The 19,378-nt window shown below is 45.9% G+C and overlaps 1 protein-coding gene across 14 annotated transcripts in view; it reads right to left on the bottom strand.

The window, feature by feature from the left end:
• The window catches only part of B3galnt1 (beta-1,3-N-acetylgalactosaminyltransferase 1 (globoside blood group)), a 28,463-nt gene extending 9,085 nt beyond the window's left edge, over window positions 1-19,378 (bottom strand). For 2 of the 14 annotated variants that reach the window (XM_021648063.2, XM_060378427.1), the window contains exons 1-2: window positions 18,876-19,098; window positions 12,895-13,054 (exon numbers count right to left, since the gene is read on the bottom strand). The gene's annotated coding sequence lies outside the window, so the exon portion shown is untranslated. Of the gene's footprint in view, window positions 1-10,785; window positions 10,853-12,894; window positions 13,055-13,901; window positions 14,005-18,410; window positions 18,550-18,875; window positions 19,099-19,205 lie in introns of those variants that run through there. The other 12 variants (XM_060378428.1, XM_021648060.2, XM_021648057.2 and 9 more) reach the window with 12 other exon arrangements.

Raw genomic sequence — 19,378 nt, forward strand, 5'->3', positions numbered from 1 at the left:
GCATGTATGATTGCTGGGCTCAACTTCCAGCAAAACACATACACACAGACACACTTTTAGGAACTCAAAATCCTTACACATACAGGCCACAAACTTAGAGTCTCAGTCACATTGTAAATTTTTTTTTTTTAATCCATAACTGAGGACTTCAACAACTTAGTAATTCACCAACTCTTAATCTGAAAAATATTTCCTGGTGTGGGGGTAACAAGTAGTTTTTTTCTTTTTCCTGCTTTAAAGAATGATGTGTTGCTTAAGATAAACAAGTAACTCTAAATGATAAGGAAATGGTCTCCTTTATGGAAAAATGGAAGTTATAAATATAGTTGAAATGATCTAATTACAAAACAAGCATCTTGCAACATCTCACAAAAGTGATTCAAGTGCTGATCATTAAACAACATTTAATCATCAGAAGAAAGGCTGACTGGGGGAGCGGGCATGTGATGCCAAAGATTATCACAAAAGTTTCTTTTTGGTGCAAGTGCTAAAGTCATATAAAACTTGTGATGGGCAGTGAGAGTAAAGACGTCATGGCTTTAACCGGACCGTCTGTGGTAACCCTGTAAGTGACAGGAAAGCACCTTATGGTCTCCTTGTGAGCGAAGGTGTTCAATGTTATTTCTGACGCAGCCTGGCCAAAATTATGTAACAGTAGTCTGATCGGTGTTACAAGAACTCAGATGACAGGACAAGCTAAGGAACACCACATGGAAACAATCATGCAATGGTGAGTCTATGAGATAACCAGCATGGTCTCAGAGTGCGGAGAGAGAGAATAAGGACACAGAATTGTGATGTGTGGTTCTGGTTTGGGACCGGGAAAATCTGAAGGCAATCTAGGCATGAGGTTATCAAGGAGTCTAATTCTTTTAAAGCATGATAATATCAACTAGGGCAAAAGGAAATGTCCTTCAATGAGGACAATGTACTAACAGCCATGTGACAGGACATTACTCAGCTATAAAGTGGAGTGTTGCTACAAACATTAGCCGAAAGAGTTCCCGACGTGCACGAAACTAAAAACTGCTAACTAAAAGAAGCCAGACACTAAAGCCCACATACTGTATGACTGCATTGCATGTCTTAGTTACAGTTTCTATTGCTGCAATGAAAAGCAGGACCAAAGAGCAAGTTGGAGAAAAGGGTTTATTTGGCCTATAATTCCATATTGCTGTTTATTGTGGAAGGAAGTCAGCACAGGAATTCAAACAGGAGAGGATCCTGGAGACAGAAGCTGATGCAGAGGCCAGGAGGGGTGGTGCTTACTGGCTTGATTCCTCTGGCTTGCTTGGCCTGCTGTCCTACAGAACCCAGGACCACCAGCCCAAGAATGGAAACATCCACAATGGTCCCTTCCTCCATCAATAGCTAAGTAAGAAAATGCCCTATAGCCATATCTCATGGAGGCGTTTTCTCAGTTAAGGTAACCTCCATTGAGATAAGACTAGCCAGCACAGTAACAGCTGGGTATGTAGCCAGACACTAACACGAAAAGGGCCTGAGGGTATAGAGGGACGATGACAGCGATCTAGATTTTTATAGTGGAAATGGTTCCGAGGCATTAAATTTAGCAATACCACTTCACTGTCACCTGAAATAACTTTCGACTGTATGAAGCACCTGCCAGTAAGGGGGTGAAAGTAAGACTTTCTAATGTCACTTAAATGCTTCAGTAAATCCCCTTACTTATTTTCTATAGATATAAACATATCATTTGTCTGTTTATTTTTTTACACAGGGTCTCACTATGTAGCTCTAGCTGTCCTGGAATTCAGTATATAAGCCAGGCTGGCCATGAACTCCGAAATCCACCTGCCTCTGCTTCCCAAGTGCTGAGATTAGAAGCATAAGCCACTCTGCCTGGGTATGAGTTTATAGATGTATACAATGTACTGTGATCATACTCACTCCCTATTGCCCCGTTTCCCCTCTCACTCTTGCTGACCCCCTTCTTCCACCTACTTCTTTTTAACCCACTGAGTTAATCAGGGCCACTTTATGAACATGGATAGGGTGTCATTTACTGGAGTGTGGGCAGCTTACCAGAGGCTACACCATGGAAGAAAATGACACCTGTAACTGCTCCCCTTCCTGCAATAAGCTTAAATGCCAAAAGCTCCTCCTGGAAGGTAGGGCTTCATGAGACCCTCCTCCATCCATGACACAATGATGAAGGGCCTCATCTTGTGCAAGTGTCTACCGTGTATGTTTGTGATTAGAGGGGCCATGTCCCTTATTCCTGGCCTTCAGCTCTTACAATCTCTCTATCTTCTTCCATGATGCATACCAGTGTCTCAATCACCACCTCAAAGAAGGACTTGGTATCTCAGTTTCGGAGCAAAAAAATGTCCACCCTGTCCCACTCTCTGCTCACCCCCAGCTGCAGCTCCCTCTAATCCAGACATTTGTATGATACTGTGATCATACTCAGTCCTCCCCAAAATAAATGAGAAGTGTTATAAAAGCACTCTATTTAGGACACTCCAAAAGAGGAGCCACCCAGACCCTCTTGCAGTTGAAGAGAGTAACACCAACAGTTTGAAACAGTCCTAGAAGAACCAGGACAGAAACACCTAGAAGTAATTCACATCTTCAGAGATTTCAGCAGCATTCTCCAGGAATATATGAAATGTTTATCAAGTTATCTAAACAAAGCATCTATTCTAGTGTCTTTAGCAAGGAATTTGAAGTAAATGCAAATTAGTTCAATCACTTTGATGTGATTCAATAAAGCTGAAAGTTTATTTTCCCTGTGACACAAGTACACTCTAGTAGAACACTTATAATAATGTGTACCAAGAAATGTGAAAATGGGGTCCGAGTTGTCACAATTGAGGGCTCTGCCCCAAAAATCCATAAGACAGCTCGTAACACCATTCTATGTGGCGCCAACTCCAAAACAGGAGCCACCCAACACCCTCTTGTAGTTGAAGAGAGGAACACCAATGGTATGACATTCACAAGAAGCTGCTCCATGGGCCAAATTTCCATCCACACAAGGCTGAAAGCAGACAAACTGGAGTGCTGGGACACAGACTGCTGGAGCCTTAGGGGACAGAACGGGTGGAGAGGGGCTAAGGGTGCTCAGAAACCCTGCTCGAGCTCTGATTTTCCATCTGTGTGGAGCTACACGAGGGTCCTGTCTGTTCTTTCCTCTTAGGACTGTGTACTTCTGTCAAAGTCACAGTCGGGACCCGGCTGATCATTCTGTCTGCTTGTCACTGTTGCAGTCAGTGTAAGAGATGTCTTCATAAAGCAGCTGGCTTAGGCCCACCAGGCTCATACCTGGCCTGAAAAAAACTCAAATAGAATTCTGCATGTCCCTTCCAGTATCTGCTACCTTACCACTGTCTCCCACTCTACAAAAAGAAGGGTACCAGCACCCCAGGAGTTAACCAAAGAATCCAGTAAGGAGGAGGAGGCATTAGGACTCCAACAGTATAGCAAAGCCTAAGGGACCACCAGAAACTCCACAGTAGGACAAAGCCAACATTGGCTACCAGAAATCCCACAAATAGGGAAAAGCCTGAGGGCCACCAAGAACCCTAACAGAATATAGGAAACAGGAAGTTGGGGAGACACAGCTACATATAGCCATGGCCCAAGCATCTCTGAGAGGACAGAGATCCTAAAAAGAAGATAAATACCAGAATAGGTGGCAGAGCAATGGGTATTTGTAAGATTTCAACCTTTCGCTTTTAAAGATGTAGCTAAGGCATCAGAAACCAAAGACAGGATTTAAACAGCGTTGCTATAGATCTCCTTAAGTTAATCCCGTTACATAGTTTTGAGTTTGGGTCACAAAAGTGATAAGTCACATACTGAAGAAGAGAATAGATGGGCTATTAAAAATCAAAACAAAACCACCACCAACAACAACAAGAAACCCGCAAAAGCCTACGACAGCCCAGGATTGTTTTGGCTTGGAGCTGTACCAATTTTTGCTCTGTATTCTTGCTGTCTTAGTCACTGTTCTACTGCTATGAAGAGACACCATGACCAAGACAACTGTTATAAGAGAAAGCATTTAACCGTGGACATGTGTACAGTTTCAGAAGTTAGGTCAGTACATCATGGTAGAGAGCATGGCAGCAGGCAGGTGTGGTGTTGGAGAAGTAGCTGAGAGCTACATCTTGACCTGGAGGCAGATACACACCACACACACATACGCAGAAAGAGGGAAACAGAGACAGAGAAACAAAGCGAGAAAGAAACAGCAGCAGACAGACAGACAATCATTGGGCTTGGCTTCAGCTTTTGGAATCTCAGAGCCCACCCCCAGTGACATACCTCCTCCATCAAGGTCACACCTATTAATCCTCAAATAGTGCTAGTTCCTGGTGATAAGCATTCACATATATGAACCTATGGGGCCACGCTTATTTAAACCACACCCTTACCACTGAAACTCTGACACTACAGGCACAGCATAGCAGCATCAGATGCAATAATAAAAACATACTCTGCTTGGAAGGAGCTCAGGAGAGGACCTGAAGCAGATAGGCACTCTGACTGAGACTAGAAGAGTTTAAATACAGTACCTCCAAATGGCTCGAGTATGGCAAGCCTGAGGAAACAGACTTGGAGGACCTAACGCTGTCTTTACCTGAAATCCTATCAGAATCAAGATCAGCATTTTATCTTTGAGAAGTATACCAAGCAGCTTTGTAAACATCTCTCAAAAACAGTAAGATTTGCAAAATACAAAGTACAGTCCTGTCCTTTCTTAAAAAGAAAAGAAAGTGGTGAAACCATTTGGTTGTGTTTATTTCCTAGGGACTTATTGTGAAAAACTCCCAATATATTAACGACAGTTGTTCCGCTTATCAATCTAGAGGACTGAGGATGACAGGTATCCTAGTTAGGGCTACTACTGCTAAGATAAAACACGAGGACCAAAGAGCACATGGGGAGGAAAGGGTGTGTTTTGCTTACACTTCCACATCATAGGCCACTGCAGAAGGAAGTCTGGACAGGAACTTCAAACAGGGAAGAAACCTGGAGGCAGGAGTTGACAGAGGGGCCAGGGAGGGGTGCTGCTTGCTGGCTTGCTGCCATGGCTTGCTCAGCCTGCTTTTTTTATAGAAGCCAGGACCATCAGCCCAGGGATGGCACCAACCACGGTCATTTGGGCCCACATTAATCACTAATTAAGAAAATGCCATACTGCCTTCAGCCCAATCTTAGGGAGGCATTTTCTCAATTGAGGTTTTACCCACAGACCCCTCTTGACTCTAGCCTGCCTCAAGTTGACATAAAACTATTCAGCACAAGAGGCCCAACATGATTTTGTATAGCAGGCCAAATTTACAAACAGATTTAAGTTATTTGACCAGTAAAGTACATTTTACCATTACTATGTACTTTTTCAGGTATGTTCCAAGGAGAAATCATTTTTTCTGACTTTTTGTTTGGTATTACAGCAGTGTCCATCCAGGAAGGGATGACTTTATCCAGCAGGAAAACATATCAACAGCATCTGGAGAAATCTAATCACAGGTTTTAAATGCCTCACTTAGTAAAAAGATAAAACAAGATCTTCTGGTGTTTTCCTAAGGTCAGCTTTTTAAACATTACTGAGAGCTGATCAATACTTAAGAAAACCTTGTTAGCCAGGAACAGTGGCCCACACTTGTGAATCCCAGCACTTGGGAGGCAGAGGAAGGCTGATCTCCGTGAGTACGAGGCCAGCCTGGTCTAAAAATCAAGTCCAGGACAGCCAGAGCTACACAGGGAAACCCTGTCTCAAAAAAACAAAAAGAAAATCTTGTTGTTGTAGGCAGAATCTGGCATCCATTTTAACTTGATGTAACAGAATACTGAACTTAGGAATTATAATTATCTTAGAATAACAATCCTCTGAAATTATATTAATGCTTTTTACCAAAGATATATTTTATAACTCATATTAAATAAAGGAAAACGCAGGAAGTTACATTGTCTCACAGAACTTAGTTATTATCCCAAATACATTGTAAAAGAACAGTGCTATAAAAAATATCTTTTCTATAGGCTGCCACCAGCCAGTGTGGCCAAGGTTTAAGGTCCGTCTTCTAGATTAAAGGTGGTTCCTCCCACGTCACATGATTTAATCAAGAAAAATCCCTCACAGGTGTATCCAACAACTTAGGTTTTAGTTTTTTGTTGTTGTTGTTGTATGTCTGTTTGTTTGTTTCCAAGACAGGGTTTCTCTGTGTAGTCTTGCTTGTCCTGGACTGGCTTTGTAGACCAGGCTGTCCTCAATCTCACAGCAATTCGCCTGCCTCTGACTCCTGAGTGCTGGGGAGTAAAGGCGTGTGCCTCCTCGCCCCGCTAACTTGGGTTTTAGTTAATTCCAAGTGTAGTGAATTTTGACAAGCAAGACTGGCCAGCACAAATATTATCTGTCAATTTAAAGATGTCCCTATATAACTTTGAGCCAAAAACCCTCATAAACACAAGTTACGGGCATGTAACCTCTAGATAATAAACAGCCAAAGTACATAAAATTACAAGATATTTAACTGCCACAGTCACATTTAACCACTAAGCACACAAAGGACAGAGGGGAAGTTTTCAGTCCTTTCAGTTATTAAAGAAAGTTTGCAGGAGAGTTAATTTGGGTGAGATGAAAGAACTGTGCCTCTGAGCGGATTTACAATCCAGCCCCCTTTTAAAATAACATGCTATCTTTTGTGACTTGCATGAGAGAAGTACAGCAGCCTGGCTTGGGAGCCCAGGGATGGAGGATGGGGTAGGGGGTGGAGTTCAAGAGCAAGGATTATAGGCTTTGTGGCTCTGGTGTATGGGTCCCTAAAGTAGGAAGAGAAAAAGAAGAAACAGGTGTGGCTGAGGGTGTTGGTAGGCTGAAAAAAGGAATTTGGAAATGTGAGGACCGAACACAAATTAGCTCTTTTTGTTTGTTTGTTTGTTTGGTTGGTTGGTTGGTTGGTTGTTTTTCTAAACAGGGTTTCTCTGTGTAGCCTTGGCTGTCCTGGACTCACTTTGTAGCCCAGGTTGGCCTCGAACTCAGAAACATCTGCTTGCCTCTGCCTCTGATTATAGGTGTGGGCCCACAAAGCCCAGCTTAGTTCTTTTAAAATGTAACTAAAGGGGTGAATCCCATAGGAGTGGACACCAATGAAGGAGGAGCTTGGCAACCTAGAGTGTTATGGAGACTAAACCATGGATTTACGTGGGCCACACAATGGCTGAGAGGGAGAGGAGAGGAGAGGCTGTGGCTGAAGGAGGTGGCAGGCGTGGTGGGCACCTCAGGCAGCCTGGAGGCAAGTCTTGCAGAGCAAGCATGGGACAGACAGCCTCACAGAAAATGCCAGTGTCAGTAAAGAGAACAGTGGGAAGCTGGTGGACATCTTGACAGAGAAGCTGTCAGAGGGGAAGAGGGTAGCGGCCAAGGGCTGTCAGGTATATGGGAGTGGAGGAGGAAGGAGTCACAACAAAGCCACAGAAAGGGAACCAGAAGGTGAGCATTCTGGGCCAACTGTAACCTCCCTTATCTGAGCAAAGCTGAGTCTGGCTAGAAAAGAGAACACTGTCAGCGATGGCCCCTGTTCCCATGAATACATCTGGGCAGGGGTTCTAGGTTATCTCCACGAATGGTCCTTGGTTGGAGAATCAGTTCTTTGACCACCTCCCCCTAAGGGGGGCGCAGCCTTACCAGGCCACTGAGGAAGATAATGCAGACAGTCCTGATGAGACCTGATAGGCTAGGGTCAGGTGAAAGGGGAGGAGGACCTCCACTATCAGTGGACTAGGGGAAGGGCAGGGAAAGAGAGGAGGAAGGGAGGGCAAAATTGGGAGGGGATGAGGGAGGTGGCTACAGCTGGGATACAAACTGAATAAATTGTAATAAATTTAAAAGTAAAATAAACAATTAAATATTAAAAAAAAGAGAGAGAGAAAGAATGACTACAGAAGAAAAGAAAAGAGAACACTGAGACAGCAATTCTGCTGGCTAGAGAGCCGGAGCTGACTCGCAGGGGTGTGGCTAAGGACTGCAGAGAAGAAGCGGCCAAATAAAGGCTTGAACTTTGTGCCAAAGGAAAAGTCCAGGGTCTCTTAGAATTTGGAAACTAAACAACCCACTCTCTGGCCAAAGCTGGGCATATGTGAGGTGGTACTTTGGCCAGAGCATCTTCATAGAGCATGAGAGATTTTGACTCAATGGAACCTTTGTTTGTTTAAAAAGGAGTGTTGGCAGATGGAGTATTTTTTCCTAAATATAAAGCATGCCAAAAGGGGCATCCTTCAACCCAGTAGGGAGCAGAAATGTGCACGGGCCTGCCCGCCCATAGGTGGAGTTTTAGAAGAAGAGCTTCCAGAGGGAGGGGCAAACAATCTGAAAACTATTCCACTGTGGGATCAGTCAGCCACTAATGTGATCAAAACAATGGGGACGGTCAGTTCTGCTAGAGTCAGTCAAGCAGTAGTGCAGGAATTGGGGAGGAAACCAGATCGAGAGAAGACAGAGGGGAACTCCTTTGGGGAGCCTGCATCTGGACTCCCGTAAGATCAGCAAGAAGCAAAGGAAGGAATGACAACTCAACAGCGCAAGCTTTTATTCAGGAGAAAAACTCTGGTTCTCTGTGTAAGAAACAGCTTTCAATCTGCTTACAGGCTGGGGCCATTACTGGGCTGGGTGGGAATCTGAATGAGAGTGGTCCCCCTGCGTTCATCTATTTGAATGCTTGGTCCCCGTTGGTAGTTGTTCAGAATGGATTGAGAGTCCTTGCTGGGGAGGTCTGTCACTACAGGTGCACTCTGAGGTTTCCCCATTCAGCTCGGTCTCTCTCTCTCTCTCTCTCTCTCTCTCTCTCTCTCTCTCTCGTCTGTCTGTCTCTGCCTTGTACTTGTTCTCTCAACCTGTAAGCTCTCAGCTACTGCTCCAGTCCCACACCTACCTGTTGCCATGTCCTCCTCCATGATGGTCACGAACTAACCCTCTGAAACTGTAAGAAAACCCAATAACCTATTCTTTCTATGAAGTACCTAGGTCCTGGTGTCTTCACAGAAGTAGGAAAGTAACTAAGACAGAAGTTGCTGTGGCAGGTCTGACCTTGATGGGTTTTGAAGGAATGTGGAAGATTTTGCACCTTTGGTCTAGAAAAGCAGCTGAGTGCTGTAGAGGGGCTTTAATGGCACCCTAAGGAGTCTGAAAGACAGCGATACTGAGAACAATGTGTACTCAGTACATCAGCCACGTGGTTTGGCTTTAGAGTCGTGAAGGATACGGGAGGAAAGGGGTTGTAGACTCTTCCTCAGAGGTTAAGGAAAGCTGCTGAGATCAACCATAAGGCAGAGGTGTCCCCACATGGAGGCCCTGAGGGCCATTGAGGGAAGCTGCGCTCAAAGAACCCACCTCTGCCATTCAACCACCGGTCTCCTGGCCCGCCCTGAGCCCAGGCCCTGTCCGCTGTGTGACTGGGTGTCTGGCCACGCCCAAACCAACCAACTCAGCTTGGGAGGGTGGGAGGCCTGCAGAGACGCTGCTCTTAGCTCCCAGATGACTCCAGTAAGTCCTCACAGGCCCTCACCACTCAGCATACACCCAGGACAGGAGAATCGCGGGGCTCCGGGCCTCTCCCCAGATTTCCTGAATCCATGTTTTTAAACAAGACTCAAGACTTAGGGAATGTGAGAAGCTTCGATTACCAACCTGAACAAATCTTTTAACCTTTGAAGCATTGGTTACTGTTTTCATGGAACAGGAAGAGCAATGGCTTCTGCATGGGACATCTGTGAAGGCCACATGAACGGAGCACAGCCAGCATGGGGGGCGGAGCCGGCACACCAGGGCTAAGTAGCTGTACTGGCGCTCTTGGCACCCTCTCTCCACGCTTCCAGCTCTTATTTGCCTGTACTTTGTTTACAAAGCCTGCAGCTACTCCCAAGTGTGATATGATTCTGCACGCTCTACAATATGGTTAAGCATGCAAATAAAGCCCACGAGGCCTACCTTCTCCCTCCAACTGGTTTGCTTTCTAGAGGCCACGGTTTCTGATGTCACTAGAAGATCAGTGCCTGCTGCCTCCCACTCCTCTGTGTCCCAGGCATTTCCGCGGAGAGCCACACAGCTGCAGGTGGACTCGGGCTCCTTTCCCACATGCTCTGCTCTCTCCAAGTCCTCTTTCAACCCCACAGTCACTTTGCACTGAATTTCCTTTCTTCCTTTCTGGGTACAGCGTGTACGGCTGCGAGTCCTAGCTTAGGCACTCCCAGCAACCACGAAATACAAGAACCTTCCTTCTCAGGCCAAGGGAGTAGTGAGCACTGGGACACTATTTGAGGGATATGCCTCTGTTTAATTGTTTTTACAAAGATTTAACGTGTGCCAGTGCACATGTGTAGATGTCTGAGGGCAACCTGAGGGAGTCAGTTCTCTCATTCCCCTTGAGGGTCCCACTGTCAAGCAGACTGAGCCATCTCCCCAGCCTGCTATGCGCATTTGGTAAGTTTACATTTGTCTCCTGGTAAAAACTTAACATTAAAAATACTTCCTTTCTTTCCTATTTAATGCCTTTACACTCTCCCCTTCTTTATCACTTTACCAACAGCTTATCCTGGCACTATAGCAGGCAAGCCTTCTTCACATTTCTATTTGTGTGATGGCTTCAATAGCCTTCTGCATTAGCACTAATGCTGTAATAGTTCACTTCCAGCTAAGGAGCCTGGGATTTGTGCCCAGTAACTTAGGAGACCCAAGCTGGCAGTGCAGCTTTGAGGTTTCAGAGCCCTCTCCCCGTGCAAATGGAATCTAACTACTGCCCAGTAACAGCCTTGTACCTTGTCTTATCTTGCTGGCCAGAGATCTTTGTGCTCTCCTCAAATGGAGCCTCTCTGTTATTTTGCCCTGGGGATGAAAAGTAGTTAGAGTTGAACCAAAAACTTCAAAGGAGAACCTGGATGCAGGCACCATTCTTTTTCCATGCAAATCACACTCAGGTCTTCCAAATTCTTACCCAGTTTCCAACAGCCTTCCCATCCTACATCACTTTTTAGCCGAGGGGAAAATGCTGAAAGAATGATGTTAATGAATCTATATCTGAAGTGACCCTGAATAAGTTGCTGAGCAATATGAGCGTTAGGGATGTAGACACAAGAGCAGTGACCATGAGGAACTAGCGGACACTCACTAAGACTCTCCATCTGTATCTACACAATGGAATATTACTCAGCAATAAAAAAACAAGGAAATCATGAAATTTGCAGGTAAATGGTGGGATCTGGAAAAGATCATCCTGAGTGAGCTATCCCAGAAGCAGAAAGATGCACACGGTATATACTCACTCATATAGACATATAATATAGGATAAACCTACTAAAATCTGTACGTCTAACGAAACTAATCAAGAGGGAGAACTCTTGCTTAAATGCTTAATTCCTGTCCAGAAAGGCAAAGAGGCTGGACATCAGAAGAAGGAGAAAAGAGGGAACAAATTAGAAGCCTGACATAGAGGCCCTCTGAAAGGCTCTGCCCTGCAGATGCTGAGACTTATGGGCAACCTTTGGGCAGAGTGCAGGGAATCTTAGGAAAGAAGTGAGAAACAGTAAGATCTGGAGAGGACAGGAACTCCACAAGGAGAGCAACAGAACCAAAAAATCTGAGCACAGGGGTCTTTCCTGAGACTGCTATTCCAACCAAGGACTATGCATGGAGATAACCTAAGACCCCTGCACAGATGTAGCCCATGGCAGTTCAGTATCCAAGTGGGTTCCATTGTGATAGGAACAGGGACTGTCTCTGACATGAACTGATTGGCCTGCTCTTTAATTACTTCCCCCTGAGGGGGAAGCAGCCTTACCAGGCCACAGAGGAAGACAATGCAGCCACTCCTGATGAGACCTAATACACTAGGATCAGAAGGAAGGAAAAGAAGACCTCCCCCATCAGTGGACTTGGGGAGGGGCATGCATGCAGAGGGTGGAGGAAGGGAGGGATTGGGACGGGAGGAGGGAGGGAACCACAGGGGGGATACAAAGTGAATAAAGTATAATTAATAAAGAATAAAAAAAGACTCTCCATCTGACTAGCTCACCCTATGTTTTGCAGGGTTCCTTCACACAAAGTCCAAAGAAACATGAGCGAACCCGAAAATTACATTTTATGATGAGAGCTAGGTGCTTATAATTCCTTAAGAACAAAATGGATTGCACATCCAAGGAAAGCAGCCAGGTAGCTCAGAAAGTGGCTAATCCATCATAGCTAGGCTTCCTGCCTGTACAAAAGGGTTTTGTGTGTGTGTGTGTGTTGGGGGGGGGGGGGTCAAGACAGGGTTTTTCTATGTAGCCCTGGCTATCCTGGAACTTGGGACTCATTCTGGAGTCCAGGCTGGCCTCGAACTCACAGTGATCCTCCTGCCACACCACCTGGCAAAATTTTTTAAAATTTTTATGTACATTGGTGGTTTGCCTACATCTATGTCTCTGTGGGACTCCTAGAGGAAGAGTTACAGACAATTTTGAGCTGCCATGTAGGTGCTGGGAATTGAACCCAGGTCCTCTGGAAAAGCAGCCAGGGATCTTAATTGCTGAGACATCTTTACATCCCCTGTGCACAAGTTTTAATTACTCAATTTTCTTTTGAAAAGTAATTATATGCACGTATGTATCTATGTGCACATGAGTGCAGGTACCCGAACATGCCAAAGGCATTGGATTCCCTGGAGCTGGAGTTACAGGTGGTCATGAGCCACCTGATGTGGTGCTGGGAACCAAACACTGATCCGACATGAGAACAGTGTGTGTTCTCAGCAGGCCATCTCTTTAGACCCTAACTGCTTAGTATTTAATAAGGAACCTGAAATATTCATTGTCCTTAAGAAGAGAAAAAGCACACTCAGCACCACTCCCTGAAACTGTTACACATTTTCAATAGGCAGTAGGTTTAAATACCGTCATTCCACTGCTCCGTCTCAGTTCTGCCCCTGAGGTCCCCAAGGTCCGCTGCAGCACCACAGTCTGGTGTGTTCAGAGAGAAGAGGGGCCTTCATCCCAGCCTGATGGAAATGGAGACCCGCTGCCTCTGCATGCAGGGTGGAAGACAAATGGGCTTCTAAAGAAAAAAGTTGGCAAGTGTTAAGGACTATTAGCCAATAGGTTTCTTGTTGTTAAAGCAACCCTGAAGATAGTACTTTTTTCTCGACTTGGTGGCTGGGTTCTGCAGGGTCTTTGGACTGGGAAGTAAACAGAACCAAAAGCAGCAGGAATCAAAATTCAGGTGTCGTTTTCAGTTTGCTTCTGCCTACCTTCATTCCATCCACTCTCAACAGACAGACCTAGAACCTGAAGCTTTTCAACTCCAAATGCTGTGCCCCTTTTCCCAAAGCAGAGCACTTGCTTGGGAGTCAGACCTCACACCCAGGTCCAGGGGAGCCAGGGAGAAGACACCGCTACATTCCGCGTGGACAGGCTGAGTACAGAATGTGGCAGAACAGCCAGAGGGAACAGAAGCAGCGTGTCAGGGCAGAGAGACTAAAGAGGGAGCAAAGAGCTTGCACCTGAAAGCCTCTAAAGCCTCAGCCACCGAAGGGGGCAGGAGAGCAGCTCTAGTTAACTGTCCATCTTTGCTGCCCACTTCCTTGGGACTGGCCCAGATCTCTGTCATGCATCTCCTCCATCAGGCTAAGTCACTAATGGTCTGCCCCTTAGTTACCTGTGAATCTTTCACTCACTGATCCATTTACACACCTCATACGCTAATTTCTGTGACACTAAGACAGCAAGGGCGGGAGACAAGCTCACCCCTCACACTGCTGCCGCTTGGCAAAGTATAAGGCGGAAGATTCATGACTCCGGGTTCAACCCGAACCTCAGGACTGAAACCCTCTACAGAGAACTAGGAAGGTTCCCACTTCAAATGCCCCCAAATTAGCAATCAGCATGCAAAGGTGGAGAACTACCTTTGTACTCTCAAACTGTGCTTCATTCAGAAAGGCAGACTGGATGGACATCAGAAGAGGGAGAAAACAGGGAACAGGACAGGAGCCACCACAGAGGACCTCCGGAAGGTTCTACCCTGAGAGTATCCAAGCAGAGGCTGAGACTCATAGACCAACTTTGGGCAGAGTGCAGGGAATCTTATGAAAGGAGGGGGAGATAGAAAGACCTGGAGAGGACAGGAGCTCCACAAGGAGAGCAACAGAACCAAAAAAATCTGAGCACAGAGGTCTTTTCTGAGACTGATACTCCAACCAAGAACCATGCATGGAGATAACCTAGAACCCCTGCACAGATGTAGCCCATGGCAGTTCAGTCTCCAAGCAGGTGCCCTAGTAATAGGAAACAGGGACTGTCTCTGACATGAACTCAGTGGCCTGCTCTTTGATCACCTCCCCATGTGGGGAGTGCAGCCTTACCAGGCCACGGAGGAAGACAATGCAGTCACTCCTGATGAGACCTGATAGACTAGGATCAGATGGAAGGGGAGGAGGACCTCCCCTATCAATGGACTGAGGGAGGGGCATGGATGGAGAAGAGGGAGGGAGGATGGGATGGGGAGGGGATGAGGAAGAGGGCTATAACTGAAATACAAAATGAACAAACTGTAATTAATTTAAAAATAATAAACAAATAAATAAATAAATAGGAAAAAACTATGCCAATGCCTAATAAAGGTGCAAATTACACAGCTTACACTAAGATAAAGAAATATTTAATTAATACTATGATAATTTTTTTCTCCGGGGTGGGAGGGTAGGGATAGTGGCTGGGAAGATGGCTCAGTTGCTAAAGTGTTTGCTATGCAAGCATGAAGACCTGGGTTTTGGTCCCATGCAAAAATCTGGGTCCAGCAACACCTGTAATCCCATCACTAGGGAGACAGGGACAAGAGGAACTCTGGGGCTTGCTGGCCAATCAATGTAACCAAACCCATGTGCTTAAGATTCAGTCCAGACCCCGTCTCTAATAAAGAAGGTAAGTGCTGGTGGGACAGACCATTGGGTAAAGGTGCTTGCCACCAAACCAGATATAAGAGCCTAATTTAAATCTGGTACCTGGAGAGGACTGACTCCTCCAAGTTGTCTGCTAAATATATATATATATATATATATATATATATATATATATATAATTTTTAATTAAAAATTCAAAATATAAGGTGATGAGCAAACAAAAAAGATATCCATCTCCACACGAGCACATACACACACATAATAATAATAGTAAAGAAACTGATTAACTGCATTTCAAAACCGAAATCTGTAACTAAACAAGTAGCCAAATACAACACCTGAAGCTCTGCTGTTACAGCGGCAGGCTGCAGACTGGTGAAATGCTTTAAAGGCAATGGCATCTCTTTATTCTAACTAGTAAGAGTGTTCTCAACAAGCCAGGCATGGCGGATCAACAAGTGGAACACGCCTTTAATCCCAGCACTGGAGAGGCAGAGGAAGGTGGAGCTTTTCGAGTCTGGGGCCAGTCTGGTCTACATACTGAGTTCCCAGACAGCCAAGACTACACAGAAAGAACCTATCTCAAAAAAAAAAAAAAAAAATGTGTATACAGCTTGGGGATTTTTCAGAATTCTATGTGCTGTCCAAAGGGTAGGCAAAAATTTTGTATTCCACATAAGACAAGATGGTGAATATTTTCTTTGCAGGCTATATGCATCTATCTTGGCTACTTGATTCTTCTTTTGGGTTAAACAATGGACCCACAGGCAACTATAAGCAAACAGGTATATCTAGGTTCTCCACAGAAAACAAAACTCAAGGAGGCTTCGGTTGTATATGTATACGTATAATTATATCAAATGCAATATTTGCACAGTATATATAGTATTATATTAAGTGCAATATCTGCGTATATCTTCTACAGATCCCCATACTTTCTGAGATATATTTTTATTTTATGTGTATGGGTGTCTTGCCTGCATGTATGTAAGTGTACCAAATGTGAGCAGCGCCCATGGAGGCTACAAGAAGGCCTCAGACCTCCCTGGAACTGCAGTGAATGACATTGTGGCTCCCATGGTGGTGCTGAGAATTGAACCCAGGTCTGCTGGAAGAGCAGCTAATGCTCTTCAACCACGATGCAAATATGATGTGCACAGCTGTTCTACATATTGTTTAGAAAATGCTGACAAGAAAAGAACATCTGTGCGTTTTTTTTAGGACGTTTTTTCTAAGTATTTCTGTTCCAAGGCTGGCAGAGTCTATGAATACGGAACCTCTGCACCCAAAGAACTGATTATATCTATCCCGTATCAGTCTGGAAATGTTTGCTCTCTATCTATGAAAGTCACAAATCTCCAGAGATTTAACTTTTCTTTTTTTCCCTCATGACCCAAAGGAGAACTCCTAGGCCAACCAATCACACATTCCCTATATGAAATGGCTCTAGAAGGGTAGATGGAGCTGGGAACGGTTACCTAAGCTGTGTGTACAAGAGGGCAAAAGGACTGAATTCCTAGTTAATTATATGAAGGGTCAAAGGCACGTGAGTGACAGAAGACAGTCATAATCTGGTTTTGCTTTCTGGTCTTTACTCTTTAATATCACAGGGCTTCAAGGAGCGTAAATCTTCTATAGCTCGGAGACCTAGCCCTAGTTCACACTTTATCTCCCCTTTCCTCTAATTCAGAATAAGACAGGAATCTTGTCCATAAAGGCAAATCAATGCTTATGCAACTTTCCTTAAAATGAAATCACTTCTTACAGTCCCTAAGGAGATGTCTGCCATCAGCCCTGCAACTCTGGATAGGCTCATTCAAGAGTACCTTGCTTGACCTCCAGTTGACCTTACCCACGAGATGGTACCATGAGCCTCTTTAACATACAGTAGGTTCCTATCACGTGACAAGCTGCATCTGCCAAGCGTACTTTCCCTGGATACATAGGTATAAATAGGACAAAGACATTTCCTGAAATGACATTTTACCTTCACCAGGACAGAGAAGGGCTGTAGGCTGGGAAGGAAAAGCAAGGCACCTAGTGAAGCATTTTATTAGGGATAAAAAATTTACTCTAAATTCACAATTGAATATGATCTGCCAAGTTTTCTTGAAGCACCACAGTTCTTAATAAAAAATCAACTTTGGGGGAAAATATATTATTATCCAAAATGACTTAGTAAAGCTTAAGTCTTGCACCTTTTCAAACCTGCTGGGGAAAGAAACACCAGAATATACTAAAGTTTGCAGCTATGTCAGTGATACCCAAAACCCAGACAGGGTACCATTGTGGGCATTTTCAACTAATCTAGATAAATTCAAATTAAAAATACAAAGAGCCCACTTACAGAATTTCAGATGAAATTAAAGCACTAGATAAATGTGTATGTGTGAGAGAGAGACAAGAGAGAGGGAGATTCCTGTATTCTTTGCTTTAGTTAAAATAGACCTGCTGCACACAACTGAATGTAAGAAAATACTATATCTGGAGGCTGGAGAGAGGACTTGGTGGTTAGGAGCACTTGTTGCTCTTGCAGACGACGGGAGTTCAGCTCCCAGTGTTCATGCGGTGGCTCTACCCCACCTGGAACTCCAGGTTAGGGGATGAAAATGCCCCACTTCTGACCCCAGCAGGCACTTACGCATACCTCTGGTACACATCCACACATGCAGGCAGAACACATAGATTTTTTTTCTTTTTAGAAAATCTTTTTTTAAAAAAAGTCTTATATCGTAACATCAACACTATGACAGCTAAAACCTATCTTCTATCAAATTGTTTTAGGAAAAGTTAGCATGCACCAGCAGGCTCTTGGTTTCTGGGTAGACCTGGGTCCTTTCTTCATCTCTGTTCTATTCTTGTCCCTTATGCTAACCAAGAATTGTATTTGAACAGTTTTGACAATGGGCTATTTTTAACGCTGCAGTTCCCCAATGGTCATTCATTTTAAACAAGCTTTTTCAATGTGATAGAGAGAAAATGCCTCGCTCTCTGCTAGTACCAGGTAGATCTCTTCTCTAGAGTACTGGACGTTCGGTATGAGCTGTCAATCATTCAGACCGCACTAACTCCCTGCTTCTGCCTCAAACACCAGAGTTAAAACAAATTCGTTCTGGGTGAAGACTGCAAACTCCAATTGTCCTACCTCCGAAACAAACGGTTGGGCAATCTCTTCCTTGGAATTTCCTAACAAAGCGGCGGCCTCTCCTAAAGGCTGGCAATGTGGAAAACATAATCTACTCTGCTCAAAAATCAAAGCCTGCCTTTTAGTCCTGCAGACACAAGCAGTCACAAACACCAAATACAGCTATCTGTGCTAGAGGCCCGCACCTTCCTTTACACCCCGAAACAGTGAGGCCCCCTCCATCTAAGATTTCCCTTAAAATGCTTTGTATGTTCATTCAGACCTCTTATTAATTATGTAGCCTTAATATCTTTAGGTGTCTCCTCCTTCCGCTTTCCAAATATCCCACTCCCTTCCTCCGCGCCATCCCTCCCCATGAAGCACTCTCCTACCCTGGGGACCACCGGCCCTTTCCCGCCTGGAATGTGCGTTCGTCCGGGCCTGCTGCAGGTCCACGGGCAGTGCTGACAGTATTCCCAGCTTCTCCTTGGCCACGGTGACAACCAAGCCACCCTCCCAGCCCCCGCCACCCCGAGGCTCACTGCGCCCGGAGCAGAGCAGGAGGGATCCGCGCGGCAGCGGCGGAGGAAGCCTGGCCCGCCACGAGCACTGGCGTCCCTTCCCAGTAGCCCAGACTCCCGGGTCCCTTGTCCCAAGCCTCGAGAGCTAGAGGAGACGAGCAGCGGAGGCCCGGGCCCAGGGCGTGGCAGCTCGCGGGGCTGCGCTCCCTGGAGGAGCCACTGGCGAGCGGCGCCTGGGGCCTGGGAACCGGGCCCTGCGTCCCGAGAAGGCTGCGCCCGGAGAGGGGCGGCTCGCCGCCGCCCAACCGTCTCCCCGCCCGCCTGGCCCGCACTCACCCCCGGCTCGCCAGCCACTAGCACCCGCTGCGGTGCGAACCCGGCTCGCTTCCTGCGCGCCACCACCGGCTCCCCGCAGCTGCACGCACTCCCGGCGCGCGCCTCGTCCACGCACGCGCGCGCGGGGACCCGGCTCCCGCAGCCAGCGCTGTCCTCGCCAGGGCTCCGGGCCTCTGCCGCGAGCGCTGGCATCTCTGCCGCCCTGAAGGACGGGGTCTGCTTATGACACCCCCCGCCCCCAACACACACACACACACGCCCTGCTCTTAGCCACGAGCCATCTTTCCTCAAGCTGCCTAAATGCAGAGCCAACCGGCAGGATTTCCTCACCGGGCAGAGCAGGAAAGAATTCGGAAGCCTTTGGCAGGAATTCCTTGCACTCCCTGAAGGCGGATTCTCCTTCCAAGAGTGCGGGGAATGAAAGGTGAGGAACCCTTCAGGTTCCTTAGGTCTGTGTGGGCTCAGACCCCATCCACAACCCCCCACCGTCACCCCACCCCATC

Source organism: Meriones unguiculatus, chromosome 2 (assembly GCF_030254825.1).
Source record: "Meriones unguiculatus strain TT.TT164.6M chromosome 2, Bangor_MerUng_6.1, whole genome shotgun sequence".
In the NCBI taxonomy this organism is placed as follows: domain Eukaryota; kingdom Metazoa; phylum Chordata; class Mammalia; order Rodentia; family Muridae; genus Meriones; species Meriones unguiculatus.